We start from the raw sequence: 20,323 nt of genomic DNA, 5'->3' as shown, positions 1-20,323 counted from the left end.
AAGCTTTTCTTGTGATCTTACCGCCTCTCATGTGTTCAGGTACTTTTTATACATAGAAGCACGTTCAACGCGGATGCGCAAGCTGTTGCCGTGGTAATGAACAACAATACCTGCTTGTGACAGCGAGTGAAAATATCCTGAATCTGAGGCTAAATCACTAAATATTGAGAATAAAATGAGGAAAATCAGCAACAGCGCGTATTATATTTTTCTATATGTTGTTTTAGATCACGCATATGTTCACTTGTTTCTGTTAAAGACCCAAGTTACAGGTAGGCTTGCAACTTCAGCAAAGGAAAATAAGGGACAATCTTTATTCTTTATAGGAAAATAAGGGACAGTATAAAGGACACTCAAAATATTTGTACTGTACCACATAGTTTATGTCATTTCAGTGTCTGAAGAAGTATGTGTATAAATGTCTCTTTTTTTGCCTGAATTAAATGCTAAAAGGAATCTCAGACATAAACACGTTTTGCTTAAGCTGTTTATGTACAATTTAATTCTAAAAAGAATTATAATGTCATATTAAAATGTCACATCCGTTACACACAAACCACCTGCCTGAGCAGTACCACTATAGAATTGGGACTGCAAAAATGATGAGGAACAGACTGTTCTTTTAAGTGCATGTTGTCATTTTTTTTTTATAGTACTTTACATGACAGTTGAGCTTGTTAAAAAGTGAATGTGCATGTAATAGGCTTTGATAAGCTCAACTTCTTTTTTTATAAACACAGCAACTGATTAAATGTAGACATGTATGTAGAAATGTTACTTACAGTAAATGTAGAAATGTTTTGTCTTTTATGTTTCACATTTTTTATGAACAGTGCAAACAAAAGTGCAAAAATTCAACAGATTAAAGTGAAAAAAAGAAGAAAGAAAGAAATAAGATTGTAACCTTTTCTTTCTTTTCTTCTCAGAGCCCACTCATTTTTTCCATGAGTACTTCATTTCTCACAGCAGCAATGATTTGTTGGCATGAAGTACAGTTTTGTAAAATTCATAACATGGTGTGTTGAAGTTCATGGTGATAAGCAGCTCGCTTTTCATGAGTTCAACAGAGCATCTGTTCCTTGAGTCACTCCACTTGTTTTTCATTATGGAGAATATCCTCTCCATGTAGGCTGTGGATGATGGAATGCTCAGGAGAAATGAGACTAAACCAGTATGTTTGGAAGATTTGGTGCTTGAAGCACTTTCATCCACTTTTTAGCTGTGTCTGTATGCTGCCACTGGTCATGTTCTCTCAGCTTCTCCATAATGGGGTTGGCAGTGACAAACTCATCATAAAGTACATCCACGTTGATTTGTAGCTTTTGAATGAGGTTAAGTGTCTCTGCAACCTTCTCCATATCACCAAAGGAAAGTTTCTCAGACTGGAGAGACAAAGGTTGCAGGTGAAAAAGCCAGTTGTCCTCAGAGAAGTCAAACCATTTCTTAACATACCTGATGACAGTGCTGAAGAAGGCTTTGAACTCCTCTTTGGCAGTGTTGGCATCAGATGGGAGAAGACGCTGGAGCTTCAGATTTGTCAAATATCCATAGAACTCATCATCTCTCCTCTGAATCAACTTGTCCATGAAAAACTTCATGATGGCATACAAATCAACAGATGTTGTGGCATCTTTTTCAAGATTCTTCACCACCTCTTCAAAGAGGGAGAGAATATTATTGCAGAAGAGAAGATAAACCTCTACAACATCTCCTTCCTCTTGCAGCTCTTCTGCATCCATGTTCAGGTTCAGCAAAATCCTCAGGCGCCTTGGACAGTCATCTCCAAGACTAATTAAGCAGGACTTAAGAGCAGTCCAGTTCTGCATGAGGCGAGTGATCGCAGGGTTCAGGGACAGCCATCTGGTCACAACATGACGCAAAAACTCACGGAACTCAACATCACAGAACTCACAAAATTCTTTACGTTTTTCTCTTCTTTTTGCAGCGCTTGAGAAGAATGCATAGATTTTGAGAACAATATTCTCTACATCAACTGAAAACTCATCTAGTACATGTTTTACTGTATTTTGTGGACAATGTGGGCATGACAGTTGCCTGTCAGGAGGTAGCTATTCTTCTTCTTCAACTGTGTGTAAACAGAGATGTGAACACCATAATTCACATTTGTATTGTCTGCACTAAATGCAGACACTTGATCTAGAGTAAGTGACAGTTGTTCAAGACTGTGCTCTATACATGTCACAATGCCATCAGCAGACTCATCAGGATTCTCCACAAAATCAATCATTTTTTGGCTTACTCCACTCTCAGGAGTGAAATACTGAATAGACAGAGGAAACATCTTTTGATTGCCCTTGTTAGATGCATCTGTTTGAAGGGAAAATGGGATGGGTTTCGAGCCCTTCAAAATGTTAACCACTTAAGCAACTGACTTGGGGGCAAGGATGTTTTTTACAATGGCTCCGCTTTTGTACGTCAACAGTAAATTGTCTTCACTATCTTTGAGTCACTGACTGTCCAATTAAGTAATTTGTTAGCACAGTCAGCACTGACATAGCTCATATTGCAATTTACAGTGTGGTAAACGTGGGCCAACTCCGCTGCAGTAACCTAAAAGTAAAAATGCAAATATGAGGATCAAGATCACAGTTATTAGCATCAAAGTGAACAGTATAACTGTTTTGTGATTTCAGTATTACAGGAACTGTCTGTATGGGTAAGCCCATCACCTGACTAAGCAATAATGAAATATTTTAAAATTAAATAGGCAAAATCATATCTGAAAGCATATACTATATACATGATGTACAATTTATTATTCTGTTGTTTTATATATATATATATATATATATATATATATATATATATATATATATATATATATACACACACACACACACACACACACACAGAGTTGACTGGGAGGGGGTTACTACACTCAGTGACCTGTGTGAGAGTGGAGTGCTGAGATCTTTTGAAAATTTGGTTCAACATTTTAAGATTCCTAGATCCCAGTTCTTTAGGTATTTACAGCTGCGCCACCTGTTCTGTACTATTTTTGGGAGTAATATACACCCCCCTAAAGCGGCAGATACTCTGGAAGTGGTGATTACTGCTTTTTGAAAAGGTCATGAGGCATCAGTGTATTACTCCCCATTAATTAAGAGTCTGGGGGATGGAGCTTCGTCTTCTCTCAAAAGATTATGGGAGACAGATTTAAACTTGGTAGGAAAATCATCCTCAGGGGATGGAAGTTGGCTGGGGCACCCTCATTTAGTGAGTGGTGCGGGGAGACGGGCAAGGTGGCGGTGTTTGAGGAGATTATTTATTTTATTTTGATGCTGTAGTTGTTGGTGACCACAGTAGTGCGTGTTTGTGTCGGGTGGGGGGGAATGTTCGGGGGGAGGGGGTTTAATGTTAATAATTGATTCAGTTGTTTATGTTTGTGTTTTGTATGTTTTATGTTTGGAATCAATAAAATTGTTAACAAAAAACAAAAAGAGTTGGCACACACACACACACACACACACACACACACACACACACACACACACTACACACACACAAACAAATAAACCTCTATGAAAATTGACATTTATTGGCTGACAATGACCAAGTTTTGTTTCATTTGGATGTCCCCTTGCATAATATTTCCACAAGTCTTCTTGTTTTAGTAGTATGTATCTTGTTCCATCCAGCCTTAAACAATAAAAGGGATTCTAAATAATTGATTAAATTATTTTAACCGACGGGTTACTAGGGCAGGTCTCGAATTCAAGTAAAAAGAATGACATCAATAGAGGTCCAGACCTCTGTCTAGATATGGATGCTCCAAATTGTAAATACATGTTAACCAACTACGGAACAAGCAGCTGCGCTCAATTAGAGATCTGGGTAGCTGAATGTGGTTTTCCAAAGATTGGAAGTTTTAGCACAAGACAGATGAAACAGTTAAAGGAGAAACTGATAGAGAAGGAAAAAGTGGGAAGCGCTTTTGCGTGACTGTTTCCTCAAAGGACTGAGATCAGAGATAAGAGAACATGTGAAAAATCATTGTGTAAACTGTGAAACGGGAAGGTTGCGGGATGTAGAAAATCAAGCTGTACATGCTGAAAAAAATTGTAGAATAAGAAAATACAACGGAAAGAGAAAGCTACAACTTTGAGATTGCAAGCATAGAAGAACAGAGCAAGAGAGGGCACGGGCTGGGCAGAGGAAGAAACCGAGGAAGGAAAAAAAAGGCTGCTTCAACTGCGGGGCAACAGATCACTAGATCAGAGAATGTCCAGAGATTAGAAAGGAGATTAAGGAGCACCCGCAGCCACCTATTAATTGAAAGGAGGATTGACTCCCTGGGGGGGCCGAGGACAGGGGATGGTGAACCAAGGACACGTGAGTCAGAGTATAACACACACACATGAACAAACGATGTATGCAATACTTTCCAATTCAGCCTATAGAATGATGCCTACCATCACATTGACAGTTAGAAAGAAACCAATTACATTTTTAGTGGATTCCAGTGCCACAGAATCTGTAATCATGAACAAAGAATTCACACCCCCTCCCAAATTTAGTGGTCGATATATTACAACGATTGGGGCGACTGGTAATTCAGTAAAAGAGTTTTATACAGTGCCACTTTCAATCGAAGATGATCTGAAGGGCATTGTAAAACATTCCTTCTTACTGTCAAAATGCTGCCCAATAAATTTGTTGGGATGCGATTTAATGTGTACTCTGGGCATTATGTTAAAGGCTAACAAAGAAGGGGTAGTAGTGACCAGAAATACTGACTCTGAATTGAACTCACACACTTACACCATGCTGAATAACACTGTCCCCACCCCCTATGAATGGCACCTCACAGAAGCATCACAAGACATGGTGGGCAGAGAGTTGATGCAACACGAACACACACCACAGGAAACATTAGGTTTCTTACAAGAGGGTGACTTGCATTGTACTGCTTATGTGTCAGAAGGAAGTGATGAGGATTTTGAGATTTTTTTTTTATTTTTATTTTAAATGTGTGAACAATGATTTTATACAGACAGATTGGCTTTATTGGAAAGATGCACGGCTGGAATTCAGCTACAGAACCTCTAAGAGCAAAATTTTACAATGTTCCGGGAGCTAGCCCACATATTTCATTAGCTAAGTCAGCTGACGTTAAGTGGGAAGATTTAGGACCGTGGGTGCTTAATTGTGTATTTGAAACAGATTGGCAAGACACCTCTAAAAAAGGGGTTCAATACAATGTTAAGCATGTTACCCACAGATTACAGATGCCCTTAGGCATTACTGTAGACAGAACTGTTCAGATTGTTGAGGAGAAATGTTTAATGGTTAACCACACGTCTGGTGAAGACCCTACTGAGCTCTCTGAAATACCAAGTTCTCTTTGGGCCCAAAGTAAATATGATGTGGGATTAATGAAAGGTGCTGAACCGGTTGTAATCACTCCAAAATCCACTTTTCGGCCGTGTAGAGCACAATATCCAATCAAAACCGAAGCAATGGAAGGCATTTGACCAGTATTTGATTCATTATTAAAATCAGGCATAATTTTGCCATGCCATATGTCACCGGAGCGTACTCCTTTCCAGTTAAAAAAATAAGAGATGCTGGCCAGCAGTTAGAATGGAGATTTGTTCAAATTTACAAGCTGTGAATGCAGCCGTACATGCGCGTGTCCCAAATGTGCCCAACCCACACACCATTCTGTCCCAGGTCCCATCAAATAGCAAGTGGTTCTTTTATCGACCTGTCTAATGCTTTCTTTAGCATACCGATCGATAAAGAATCACAATATTTGTTTGCATTTTTCTTCGAGGGGAAAACATACACCTGGACAAGATTGGCACAGGGTTATTGTGAAAGCCCTGCAATTTACATTGCGGCCCTTAAAGATAATTTAGAAGGCCTTGAGGTCTTACAAAATAGTGCACTGCTCCAGTATGTTGATTATTTATTTATCTGCTCTCCCACAAAAGAGGCATGCAAAGCTGACACTCTGACCCTTTTGAAACACTTGGCTGAGAATGGCCACAAAGTAAGCAAAACAAAATTGCAATGGGTACAGCCTCAAGCTACATTCCTGGGCCATGTGATCACAGCTGAGGGTAAGTCCCTCTCGCCCAAAATAATTTTGGCCATTCAAAACATTCCACGGCCTATCACTAAAAAACAGGTTATGAGTTTTTTAGGAATGACATAATTTTGAAGGCAGTGGATCCTTAATTATGCAGAAGTAGAGGCTCCACTGTCTGCAATGATACATGGTAAAGGATTGAATGCACACGACAAAGTAGTTTGGACTGAATCCAGACATGACGCTTTTTCTTATTTGAAGGTGACTACAATCTGCACCCACATTTGCAGGTTACATGACTTCTGTTCTGTCACAAGACCATGGGGGGAAATTAAGGCCAGTAGCTTATTTCTCATCTAAATTAGACACAGTGGCAGCTGGGCTTTCCCAAATGCTTTAGAGCTGTTGCTGCTGCAGAAGAATCAGTGCTCGCTTCCAGAGATTTGGTGGGTTATCAACATTTGACCTTATTGGTCCCACATGCAGTATTAATCACACTGTTAGAACAAAAAACAGCTCACCTGTCTGCAGCACTATGGTTAATATGCTAAGATAATATGCTGTATTATTGGAAATGCCAAACATTACTGTTAAAAGATGTACAGTTCTTAACCATGCTACTCTTTTACCCACAGCAGATGATGAAGATCCACACGACTGTGTTGCTTCGATAACAGCAATTTGCTCCCCCAGGCCTGACCTCAAGGATACACCACTATCCAGTGCTGAGTTGGAACTGTTTGTTGATGGTTCTGCCTCAAGGGACCCTATCACGGGAAAAACTAGGGCTGGGTTTGCTGTTGTAACTGCATTTAATACTACCATTGCACAATCCTTACCCGGACACACATCCGCACAAGCAGTGGAATTGATAGCTTTAACTGAAGCCTGCAAACATGCTGCTGGTAAGTCCATTAACATTTACACTGACAGTAGATATGCATTCGGGGTGGTGCATGATTTTGGGTCGATTTGGAAGCAAAGAGACTTTCTTACATCTACAGGCAAACCCATCTCTAATGGACCCCTGGTGGTGGCCGTACTGTCACCATCCTCTGTCGCTGTGTGTAAATGTGAACAACACTAACTCGCTTGATCCCATCTCTGTAGGTAATTCACGCGCAGATGCTGCAGCAAAGAAACTGCTCAACAGGAAGTTCAAAACAACAGTTTTGTTTCTGTTCCACATCCTGACACACACACACACACCAAATGCTGATTTAATTGATTTACAGAGCAGAGCAACAGCAGAGGAGAATGCCGCCTGGAAGAATAATGACTGTTCTAAGCGAGACGGTATTGGGTTGATCCAAAGTGTAAATCATGCCTGTCACATCATGTATTTCCACATTATGCAGAACTGACACACTGTGTAGACCATGTGTCAAAAGGAGGGATGTTGAGTGAAATACATAGGTACTGGTTCACAAAGGGGATTTCCATTTATGCCCAAAATTTTTTGTCAAAAATGTGTAATATGTGTCAGATTGAATGTAGGAAGAGGGCAACAGATACCTATCTGTTGAAAAGCCATTTGACCACCTTCTTTATTGAACTAAGTATGCAAGAAGGCAAAAAATATTGCCTGGTGATGGTAGATATGTTCTCCAAGTGGGTGGAAGCATACCCCACTAGAAAAGCAGATGCGAGTGCAGTGGCAAATATTTTAACGAGAGAAATAATACCCAGATGGGGCATTCCAGGAAAAATTAGCAGTGATAATGGAACCCAGTTTGTGAATCAAGCCCTATGTCACACTGGTCAGTATTTGGGAATTGATATGACAACACACTGCGCCTACCACCCTAAGAGTGGAGGAGCAGTGGAAAGAGAAAATGGCACACTAAAAAACAAATTGGTCAAATGTTCGGTTGAAACTGGACTAAATTGGGTTCAAGCATTACCATTGTTGTTAATGCAAATGCGGGCAAGGCTCGGGAAATGAAATGGTTTGAGCCCATCTGAAATTTTGTTTGGCAGGCCCCTTAACACAGGAATTGGACCACAAAAAATGCAGTTGCCTGATACCGTCCAGTGTGAGGATGAAATGTTGTGTTATTGTGCAAACCTCTCTGCTGTGCTTTGTGATATTCATTGACAGGTGAAAGTAGCACTCCCTAGAGAGGTGAAAGGGAAATTGCAGGATCTGAAGCCCGGAGACTTGGTGGTGGTAAAGGATCACAGGCGAAAGAATTGGAAGTCGCCAAGGTGGTTGGTACCATTCCAAGTTCTGCTGACAACCACAACCACTGTGAAGGTCGATGAGAGAGCAACGTGGATACATGCAAGCCATTGCAAAAGGATTCCAGAATTAGAGGACAGCCCGTCGAAAGGTGTGTGACAAACCTCGGCTGACAACCAAAGGGGGTCTCTTCACCACTCTGTGGCATAGTCTGGGAAGGAGGGGGCATGTACTTTCAGTTGCACGAATCCTGGCCCCAGTAAAGAAACCAACAACGTCCTGAGCATAGGAAGGGCCCTCAGTGGAAGCAGCGAGGCAAGATGACACCCCTTAAGCACCAGAAGGGTGGCCTGTGGACAATCATGGGCGCCCTGATGGTAACTGTATTGACCCTTATCATGGCAACATGAATTTATTAACTATACTATTGCAACTCTAGAAGCCATAAAACAGCAATTACACGCAACCTCATTAATGACAATGCAAAACAGGTTGATCTTAGAGACCATGCGAGCACCTGATGAAGTGGTCTGTACAGTAATTGGTGACAAGTGCTGCACGTACATACCTGTAAACACTGGGTCTGATGGAAATTTGACAAAAGCATTGGAGATGCTAAAAGAACTATGGGATGAACATGTGTGAAACACTGACCCTGGGGCAGATCCAGCCAGTTGGCTGTCATGGCTATTCTCATCAGATTGGAAGGCTGCATGAATTAGATTAGGGACACTGCTTGCTGTTGTAATAATGATGTTGTTTACTCTGTCATGTTGTATCATACCCTTGCTGCAGAATATGGTAAAAAGATTGACTGCCTATTTAGTAGGTCAATATACAAAGATGCCTGCTTATGATCCATATAATCTTGAAAAGCAGCCTGATTTGAATCAAATTCCACATTGGGTACAAGCATTCCATGAGGATACTGAATCTGAAGATGAAATATGAATAATGTGTGTTTCTTTTTAAAGCTTGCTATTTCTTACAAACAAAAAACAGCTATTTTTGCAATAGATGTGATATTACTATGATGATTATGCTATGGATCAACTTTATCAGAAGGAGGAAAATTTCTAATCATTAGTATGAGCATATAATTCTCACAGGAGGGATTGTAATAGAAATGTTAATACTATATATTAAGTAATGAGTAATCACAATCATACATTACGTCTTGAGTGAATATACTGTGTGTTTTTCAGTGTTTCTCTCTGGATGCATGAATAAAACACACTCCCTGCACCTGTGGAGACAGAGTGGCCTTGTACCACTCTCAACTGCTTTCTTCTTATCTAACAAATGGCTGGGGCAGGTTGGAGAGGTTGGAGCTGGGGGTGGCTGGCCCCAGAGAGAAACCGGCTGGCCCTAGAGAGAAACCAATTATTAGCTGAGAGTGAGTCTGTTATCAGGAATGCTGGAATGATGAAATCCAGCTGCCTCCTAGGGCCCATATAAGCTAGAGAATTTGGAGGCTCATTGCTCACCACCAGTTGGAGTTAGAGTCTCCGTATGTTTTTGAGTCCACCTTGCAATATTGCTCATTAAAAACATATTAGAAAGGCACCTCCGTCTTTGAGTTTTTATTACAGAATTTCCACCACAGTAAAGTTTTTCCAGAGCTGAGATACCTACCCATTGCTGGACAATAGCTATCTTCCAGGTCATTGAGATACCTATCTTCCCAACCCATTCGAATTCCTACCAGATCCCTGGGCAAGAATCCATTCTCAGCAAGAATTACAAAGTAGGTAAAGAACCCTCCTACTGCTTGCATCATACCTAAAAATAAGTATGACATTAAAGTGTGGAATTGGAAGCCTGTAAGCGATAGTTCTATCAGGAAGACTACAAGAACACATTACATAATTTATTCAATTTAGGCATCTCGTCCAATCATAATACATCCTATGATTTATAAGCTCCGCTCTGCTGTCCTGTGTCGCTTCGTTATGCCTTTGTTGTTTCCACCCCAGTCATCACCAGTTTGGGACTCGTCCGGCTATATTGATGTGACAGTTCAAGCGAGAATCTGAATGCAGAACACTAGGAAGGAGCTTGCGCCAAGTAAATTATTCTCTCACTTTATTCGCATTCATTATTATATTCTCAGAGTCTTTCTAGTATTAGTAACTGCAATGAACATCCAGAGTGCTATGTGCAGAAAGAGCATTCTCTTACCGATTTGACCATAGCTCATACTGATTAGCCCCTCATTCACCAGGTGGTCTGCTTTAGCGTCTCTGGGTTGTCTCTTCATGATGTCACTTTCAGGAGTTTCATAGGCCAATGAGATAGCAGGAACCTATGGCAAAAATGAAAACAAATTAAATGTACTGATTTTACAGTTCTCTACATTTCTATAACTATTTACCTACCATGTCAGTGCCGAGATCAATACAGAGAATGGTGACTGTGCCCAAGGGTAGAAGAATACCCACAAGGACAAACATAAGAAATGGTGACATCTCAGGGATCTTACTAGTCAGGGTGTAGGCAATGGACTTTTTCAAGTTGTCAAAGATCAAACAGCCTGAAGTGGAACATACATTTTAAATCAGTTTTCCATCTACCATATATAATTGTAAAGTTAAAATGTCATTAGCATTCCATACCTCCTCCTACTCCAGTGACAACTGAAGCAAAGTTGTCATCCAGCAAGATCATGTCAGCAGCCTGTTTAGATACATCAGATCCAGCAATACACATAGCTACACCAATATCAGCCTTCTTCAGAGCAGGAGAATCAATGACACCATCACGTTACAGCGGCAATGGCACCCTGACAGAAAAAAATTCATTAAAAATGTACACCAACTTCTGGCTAAAATACCTTAGTATCGGTGGGATAAAAGAAAAATTGCAGATTATTGTCTGGCGATACCTGTCGCTGGCAGCCCTCCACAATTATCAGCTTTTGTTGTGGAGAAGTTCTGGCAAAAACTATTTCTGTATGGTGTTGGAGGATCTCATCCAACTTTTCTGTACTCATATTCTTCAGTTCAGCACCATTGACCACAGGCCTTAGCATCTCTAGAGGCACACTTTGAATTATTAGACATCCAGAGCAAATTCAAAACTTTTGTTTGCTGTATATTTTGGATTGGAAAGTATAGCCTTGGTGTAAATGGTTGAAGTGACAACCTTGACCTTGGATTCATCTCCCCATTTTTAGCCGAGCTGCAGCAATATCCACAGTCTCATTGCCTTCAGAAATAATGCCAACTCCCTTTGCAATGGCTATAGCATCTGGTACAGCAGCATGAGGAGGGTCAATCATGGACAGAAAGCTAATGGTTCTCGATGGGGAAGTTTACTTCATCAGAGTCAAATGCAAAATCCTCAGGAAACTGTTCATCAGGTAAGGAAATTGGCAGAAACCTGTGAAAGAGAACACAGAATTACTAATGTCTGTTGATGCAATATACCTTTCTTTGTGTTTGTATTCATTTGAGCGAAAACTTTAGAGTTGTTGCTGCAGTGCGATGAGATGAGATGAACTTCAAAAGGTGTCTTTACCCAGCACTCTTTCTCCAAGGCCTCTGCGTTCAATAAAATTATCTTTTATTTCAACGTCTAAAGCCTATTCTTTTCCTTCAATCAAAATAGAGGAGCATCGAACCAAGATTCTCTCAGGGTCGCCCTTCATCAGCAGCAGGTGCTTAGACTCTGAAGAATTGGGATTCTTGTGGATTGAGAGCTTGAACAAGGCAGATTAAGTGTTGTAAGGTTGATCATTCCAGTCTGTACCATCTCATCAAGACAACCTCATCATGTAAAATATTACCTGGTATTTGTTGGTGGAGTCGAAAGGGATCTCAGCAAACTTTGTGTACTTCTCTCTCATTTCACTCACTGAACCACAGCAAAGCTCAATACACTTCAACAGAGCAGACTCTGAGGTGTCACCCGTTGTTTGTCTCTGCACAACAGAATGTATTGGGAAAAACATTTCACTTAAAAGAACACTAATGGGAGTGTATATTTGCTGCTGGAACTCTAAAAGTTTCAAGCCTGTAATGCATCCTCAATGAAACTGATTTCGTCAAAATATTAACATAACTAGCACACCTGAAGAACTGGTAGATGACTCTGTTCATATTGGAAGACAGCACGATTGCACAGGCCAGCGACACGTGCAAGGGTGGCCCAAGTAAGAGACCTCTTGTCAAAGGCAGTTCCACTTTGGTTCTCTGTAGTGTCGGCTACATGAATTTGGTTGTCAAACCACATGTGAGCCACGATCATTCGGTTCTGGGTCAAAGTTCCAGTCTCGTCAGAGCAGATGGTGGTGGTTGAGCCAAGAGTCTCCACAGCTTCGAGATTTTTCACCAGACAGTTCTTCTTTGCCATACGTTTAGCAGTCAGAGTCAGACACACCTACATGAGTAGACACAAGTTAAGGAATAATTTTTAGTGCAGGCATACTAGAAACTTTAGGATTTAGAGAAGTCTGAGGATTACAAACAGGAATAAACTATTGTACTGTAGATCTAGTAGATTAAACAATAAGATGCCTTATTAATCAATGTGTGACAGTACAGACTTACAGTTACAGTGGCAGGGAGTCCCTCAGGTACATTAGTAACAATGATTCCAATAAGGAAAATGACACTTTCCAACCAAGTGTAGCCAAGAATTACAGAAAGGATTAAGAAGGTCACACCCAGAAAGACTGCTACACCAGTGATGATGTGGATAAAGTGCTCAATCTCTTTAACAATTGGTGTTTGTCCACCTTCCAGACTGTATGCAAGGGTGGCGATACGACCCATGATAGTACGGTCACCAGTGTTGATGACAACACCACTGGCAGTACCTATTAAATAATTTTGTGTTAAATAATGTTTCATTAATTTCAGGCAATTTAGTTATTCATTTAACATCTAACTAAAGTTTGTACCTTCAACACTGTTCGTAGAGAAAAATGCAATGTTTATTGTCTCCAGTGGGTTTTCACTGGAGAAGTCAGGAGTCTGAGACTGGGGCTCAGATTCATCAGTTAAGGAAGAGTTGTCTACCTGGAAAGCAAGGTAGGCAGTTTTATGAAACATGTACAGGTTGCATATTATCTTTGCAATGAAATGCATTAGGTTTTAACTTGCACCCTTGTGCAGAGACAATACGAAGATCAGCTGTAATTCTATCTCCGCCTTTGACCTCTACAAGATCACCTACAACTACCTCCTCAGCAATGATGATCTTTTTCTCTCCATCACAAACAACCAAGGCTTGCTATTGACCAGGATGCATTAGAATGAATATCATTTATTTATTGAGAAAGCTATTTTTTTTTAAACATGGAATGAATTTATGTTTCTATACTGTACCTGGGGAACAAGGTTCTTAAAAGATTCCATGATCCTAGAGCTCTTAGCCTCTTGATAGTATGAGAAGATGTGACCACAAAAGCAAGCACAAGTCCCAGATACAGCTGCAAAAATATTGTAAGTGGTCATTTAGCAGATTCTATTATGCAAAGTTATTTACAGTATTTCTTATAAGTATAAAATAGAAAATAATTCCCCTGGAGCAACTTTGCATTAAGTGCCGTACTTAAAAGCAAAATGGTCAGAGCTCACAGATTGTCCCTTTGAGGTTTAAAACCTACAACCTGTTGGTTATCAGCCCAGGTCTTGAACAACTACACCACATCTTTCCAAAAAAAAAAAAAAAAAAAAGCCAAAGTAGGATATAATAAAAAATTATAATTCTAAGTTTGTTGACATATTAACTATTTATGCCAAAGTAGAAAAGATTTTCTTTCATACATTGTCATTTGCTGGTTCATCTTCAGAGGCAACCTGGATTGAATATGCAAAGTAGCAAAGAAATGCACCAATCCACAGTAGAGTTTGGAATCCACCAAAGAGCTGTTTGCAGAACTTGACATATCCTGTAGTAGTAACAGGTGGAGTCTTTAACATTATCACAATAAATAACATGAATTATCTAACAATGAGCATTCATTTTACAGCATTTATTAATCTTCGTTAATGTTAATTTAGTTGTATTAACATTAGATAATGCAGCATGAATCAACATGAACAATGAACAATAGTATTTTGACAAATTAACAATAACGAAGAATAATAAACGCCGTACAAAGTAATTTTTTATTGTTAGTTTGTGATACCTAATATATTATATAAACATATGTTACCTGTTGATGTATGTTTTTGTATTTGAGTTACATACCAGTTCCACTTCTTTCTTTAGATCCTCCATGTCCTTCTGCTTCTTTTTCCCTTTTTTTTCCCTTATTTTTTTTTTTGGCTTTTTGACTCCATCTTCTGAAGTTGCTGCCAATTTGTACTTATCACACCCTGTCTATCAAACATAAAAATATACATAGTATATACACAGAGCAGAGCCAAAAACCTGGAATATAGAATATCTACAGAATGGGATAAATAAATTGTAAGCCACTTTTAAGGGAAGTGATGAAACCAGCAGAAAATTGTAGTCTACTTACCCCAAGAACCATTTTTCTTATTTTTGACGAGTCCAGTTGGTCCCCCTGTTAGCCTATGGGAGACATTTCTCTGTGTGTCCAAGACAAGTTCGCAAATGTATACCCTGACATCTCACCTATTTAATGGGGAGGTGTTCTGGGAAAATTAGGGAGGAGTTTGGTAGGTGTCATTTAGTTTTAACATTTATTTAACCTTTATCCATACAGGCAGGTAATTTCTGTGACACCCAGGTGAAGGACTGGTCTATTAACTATTCTCTTATCAATAGATCTGTGGCTGGTTAATAATAATGCATGAACTTCCTTTTAAGGTTCATTCAAGCCATAATTTGTCTGCAATGCTGGTTTTTGAGTATTTCCTTTGTATAAAACATTTCTATGTTAATAATGATGTACTTTTTTAATATTTATTTTGGCCATTCTTCCATTGTAAGTGATTGACGACTGTGTAATTCTGTTCTGTGGCATCCAGCGATAAATCTGATTAATCAAATAACATCTTTACATGATATCAAGCATAATACTATAAGTTAGAATTCTGAATGTGAATTTCATGTCTGTTGCCAGTCAAAAGAGCCTTGCAGCCCCCATGTCCTTCACAGTGCCTCAAAAGTTTAGTCCACACTTACAGTACAGTAACTTGACATATCCTGTAGTAGTAACAGGTGGAGTCAGGGCACTTGGTCCATCACGAGCTAAGATTTCCCTTGCTTGTTAAGCGGACAAGCCCTGGCACAGGATATGAAAATAAATGGAGTAATACAGAAAACAGAGTTGCCCATGAATACAAATATTACATGCATAATATTATATGCATAGATAGGCTTCAGATCCATTATTTTTGTCTGTATTACAAATTGAAGGTAATATGTAATTTTGGACTTACACTGATACCTAGGGGCCTTGATGCAGCATCATTCAGATGCAATAGTTTTTAGTTACAGATGCCATTGTTTCATTGTTCAGTTCATTATTCACTGTCAGACATGATTAATTTAATCCATGAGTGAAAGTGTCCAAAACACAATCTCGAGCAGTATTCAACTGGTAATGTGATTCTAACATGGCAACCCCCATTTGAGGACCATTTCCATGTAGAATAAAACATCTTTTTTAATGTCACCTTATAAAAGGGTGGAACAGGTCAGGTGCACCTTAAAAGGATACCACAACAAAATATATACAAAAGCAATACATTGAAAACAACTGCTAAAATTACAAACATACACTATATTGCCAAAAGTATTCGCTCATCTGCCTTTAGACGCATATGAACTTAAGTGACATCCCATTCTTAATCCATAGGGTTTAATATGACGTCGGCCCACCCTTTGCAGCTATAACAGCTTCAACTCTTCTGGGAAGGCTTTCCACAAGGTTTAGGAGTGTGTTTATGGGAATTTTTGACCATTCTTCCAGAAGCGCATTTGTGAGGTCAGACACTGATGTTGGACGAGAAGGCCTGGCTCGCAGTCTTCGCTCTAATTCATCCCAAAGGTGCTCTATCGGGTTGAGGTCAGGACTCTGTGCAGGCCAGTCAAGTTCTTCCACACCAAACTCGCTCATCCATGTCTTTATGGACCTTGCTTTGTGCACTGGTGCGCAGTCATGTTGGAACATAAAAGGGCCTTCCCCAAAAAGTTCCCACAAAGTTGGGAGCATGGAATTGTCCAAAATCTCTTGGTATGCTGAAGCATTCAGAGTTCCTTTCACTGGAATTAAGGGGCCAAGCCCAGCTCCTGAAAAACAACCCCACACCATAATCCCCCCTCCACCAAACTTCACAGTTGGCACAATGCAGTCAGACAAGTACCGTTCTCCTGGCAACTGCCAAACCCAGACTCGTCCATCAGATTGCCAGATGGAGAAGCGTGATTCGTCACTCCAGAGAACACGTCTCCACTGCTCTAGAGTCCAGTGGCGGCGTGCTTTACACCACTGCATCCGACGCTTTGCATTGCACTTGGTGATGTATGGCTTGGATGCAGCTGTTCGGCCATGGAAACCCATTCCATGAAGCTCTCTACGCACTGTTCTTGAGCTAATCTAAAAGCCACATGAACTTTGGAGGTCTGTAGCGACTGACTCTGCAGAAAGTTGGTGACCTCTGCGCACTATGCGCCTCAGCATCCGCTGACCCCGCTCTGTCATTTTACATGGCCTACCACTTCGTGGCTGAGTTGCTGTCATTCCCAATCGCTTCCACTTTGTTATAATACCCCTAGAGTTGACTGTGTGAACAGAAGAGTTACTAAACCTCTACTCACCCTGGTCAGGTCAGTGCTGTATTTGCGGTGAAGTTCGTCCAAGGTCAATCAGTGGTCTTCCTGCCAAAAAGCAAAGAGGCTTGAATTCTCAGTTCCCACACTTTCAGCAAACAATTCAGGGACCACACAACAATGACGTAGTCATGTTCATAAGCATTAAAGTACATTTTAGGTAGGTATAGTGTATAATTCTAATCTGTTAGAGAGCTACAGTGTGTATTATATGTATTAAATACATGTACAACACAGTGATATTAGTTCTGCTATGAATGTCAGAGTTCAGCCACTTATGTTGATTGTGTTTTGTTGTTTTTGTGGCTGAGCTCCGACATCCTTGTTTTATTCACTCTCTTGTCTGGTTGGTTACTGGCACGAGTGCATTGCTCTTATGCCATCTTGCGGCATGCACTCGTGTGAATTGTTTTGTGTTTGTCTCTTACAACCTTGGGCACGCTCGATAACTTACCTGTCAGTTCTGTTCTCCCCTGTCATGGCCAGTGCCCACGACCATGGAGGTCGTTCCCCTATCACAGCCAGTGCCCACGACACTGGAGGTCATTCCCCTATCACAGCCAGTGCCCATGACCATGGAGGTCGTTCCCTTGTCTCTGCCTGTGCTCACAGCCATGAAGGCCTTTCCCTTGTCACTGCCTGTGGTCACGACCACGGTGGTCATTCCCCTGTCACTGCTAGTGCCCATGACTATGGAGGTCGTTCCCCTGTCACTGGCCGTGCCCACAGCCATGAAAGCTGTTCCCCTGTCACTGCCTGTGCTCACGGCCACAGAGGCAATTCCCCTGTCACTGCTTGTGCTCACAACCACAGAGGTCACTCCCTTGTTACTGCCAGTGCCTACGGCCACAGAGGTTGTTTTCCTGTTGCCTGACCTTGCTCCTGTCCTGGAGCCATCTGTCCTTGCTCCCGTCCTGGAGTCGTCTGTCCTTGCTCTCATCCTGGAGTCAACTGTTCAGTTCCCTGTGATCATCAAATCTGTCACTTTCTCTGTGGCCATTGACGAACCTGCCCTGTCCCCTGTTCCTAACCGCTCCCCAGCGGCCATTACCCTGCCTGCCCTGCCTATTGTGTCTGTCCTGTCATCCCTGGTGAGGCCTCATCCTCTGACCATCTTCACAGGCTTCCACCTTGGCCATTCTTCTATGAATGTCAGAGTTCAACCACTTATGTTGATTGTGTTTTGTTGTTTTTGTGGCTGAGCTCTGACATCCTTGTTTTATTCATTCTCTTGTCTGGTTGGTTATTGGCACAAGTACATTATTCTTATGCCATCTTGCGGCATGGACTTGTGTCAGTTGTTTTGAGTTTGGCATTGCGCTGTGTGTCCGGGTCGCGATTGTGCTGGGAATAGGCCACTTCGGTCTTGGTTACCTGTTTATCTGTGGCCGAGCCCTCACACAAATGTCCCGTCATGTCTGTCGTTTGGCATGAGCGCATGTTGCCATTGTCTCTGACGATATGTGCTCGTGTCATTCGGGTGTTTGTTTTGTGAGAGCACGCGGCTTTGTTTTGTTTCTGTATTGCTGCGTGTCTCTCAGTCTCGCATCACACCCCGCCTCCTTGTTTGCCCATTAGTAGTTAATTTGCCCCACCTGTCACCTGTTAACCTGTTTTATTTTTCTCCCTATTTTAGTTCCCTTGTGTGCGCTGTCCTGTGCCAGTTCGTCTTGTTAACTTACCTTTCGGTTCCTGTCGGTCTTGTTCTCATGTATGGATTTCTGTTTTCTTTGTTCTGTTTGTTTTGTTTCTTTTTTGTTGTATTTAATAAACCCCATTTTCTGCATTTTTGAGTCCTGCCCTTTTAACATGGTTCACGCAGTGCAAAAATGCTTTTTTTATGTTTTTATTTTTGTAGCTAATTTGCAGGAATTGTTTTGATTACATTTTTCTACATTTGAAATAATTTAAATATCTTGAAAATCTACTTTATCTTATTATTTTAAGACAATTCCATAAAAATAAAAAAAAAATAAAAAATAATGTCCAGACCACCTGTCACCTTTTTCACCTCTCTCTGAATATCTCAATGTACTTGCTGACATTTTAATGAGATTTATTAATTTATTAATTTGTAACACTTTACAATAAGTTTGGATTCTTTAACATTATCACAATAGATAACATGAATTATCTAACAATGAGCATTCGTTTTACAGCATTTATTAATCTTCGTTAATGTTAATTTAGTTGTATTAACATTAGATAATGCAGCATGAATCAACATGAACAATGAACAATAGTATTTTGACAAATTAACAATAACGAAGAATAATAAACGCCATACAAAGTAATTTTTTATTGTTAGTTTGTGATACCTAATATATTATATAAACATATGTTACCTGTTGAAGTATGTTTTTGTATTTGAGTTACATACCAGTTCCACTTCTTTCTTTAGATCCTCCATGTCCTTCTGCTTCTTTTTCCCTTTTTTTTTTTTTTTTTTTTTTTTGCCATTTTGACTCCATCTTCTGAAGTTGCTGCAAATTTGTACTTATCACACCCTGTCTATCAAACATAAAAATATACATAGTATATACACAGAGAAGAGCCAAAAACCTGGAATATAGAATATCTACAGAATGGGATAAATAAATTGTAAGCCACTTTTAAGGGAAGTGATGAAACCAGCAGAAAATTGTAGTCTACTTACCCCAAGAACCATTTTTCTTATTTTTGACAAGGAGTCCAGTTGGTCCCCCTGTTAGCCTATGGGAGACATTTCTCTGTGTTTCCAAGACAAGTTTGCAAATGTATACCCTGACATCTCACCTATTTAATGGGGAGGTGTTCTGGGAAAATTAGGGAGGAGTTTGGTAGGTGTCATTTAGTTTTAACATTTATTTAACCTTTATCCATACAGGCAGGTAATTTCTGTGACACCCAGGTGAAGGACTGGTCTATTAACTATTCTCTTATCAATAGATCTGTGGCTGGTTAATAATAATGCATGAACTTTTAAAGTTCATTCAAGCCATAATTTGTCTGCAATGCTGGTTTTTGAGTATTTCCCTTGTATAAAACATTTCTATGTTAATAATGATGTACTTTTTTAATATTTATTTTTGGCCATTCTTCCATTGTAAGTGACTGACGACTGTGTAATTCTGTTCTGTGGCATCCAGCGATAAATCTGATTAATCAAATAACATCTTTACATGATATCAAGCATAATACTATAAGTTAGAATTCTGAATGTGAATTTCATGTCTGTTGCCAGTCAACAGAGCCTTGCAGCCCCCATGTCCTTCACAGTGCCTCAAAAGTTTAGTCCACACTTACAGTACAGTATACCCATAGCAGCATACCATAGCTGAGTGGAAACATCG

At 40.2% G+C, this 20,323-nt stretch overlaps 1 protein-coding gene and 1 pseudogene across 6 annotated transcripts in view; one reads left to right on the top strand and one right to left on the bottom strand.

The window, feature by feature from the left end:
• The window catches only part of LOC127444954 (uncharacterized), a 51,170-nt gene extending 41,367 nt beyond the window's left edge, over positions 1-9,803 (top strand). For 3 of the 6 annotated variants that reach the window (XM_051704638.1, XM_051704640.1, XM_051704641.1), the window contains one exon: positions 6,691-9,803. The gene's annotated coding sequence lies outside the window, so the exon portion shown is untranslated. The remainder of the gene's footprint in view (positions 1-6,690) is intronic. The other 3 variants (XM_051704643.1, XM_051704642.1, XM_051704639.1) reach the window with 3 other exon arrangements.
• On the bottom strand, positions 9,529-19,662 carry LOC127445579 (sodium/potassium-transporting ATPase subunit alpha-1-like; annotated as a pseudogene).
• Positions 19,663-20,323: the final 661 nt, after the last annotated feature.

Source organism: Myxocyprinus asiaticus, chromosome 8 (assembly GCF_019703515.2).
Source record: "Myxocyprinus asiaticus isolate MX2 ecotype Aquarium Trade chromosome 8, UBuf_Myxa_2, whole genome shotgun sequence".
Taxonomy (NCBI): domain Eukaryota; kingdom Metazoa; phylum Chordata; class Actinopteri; order Cypriniformes; family Catostomidae; genus Myxocyprinus; species Myxocyprinus asiaticus.
This window is presented reverse-complemented; position numbering and strand designations above follow the sequence as displayed.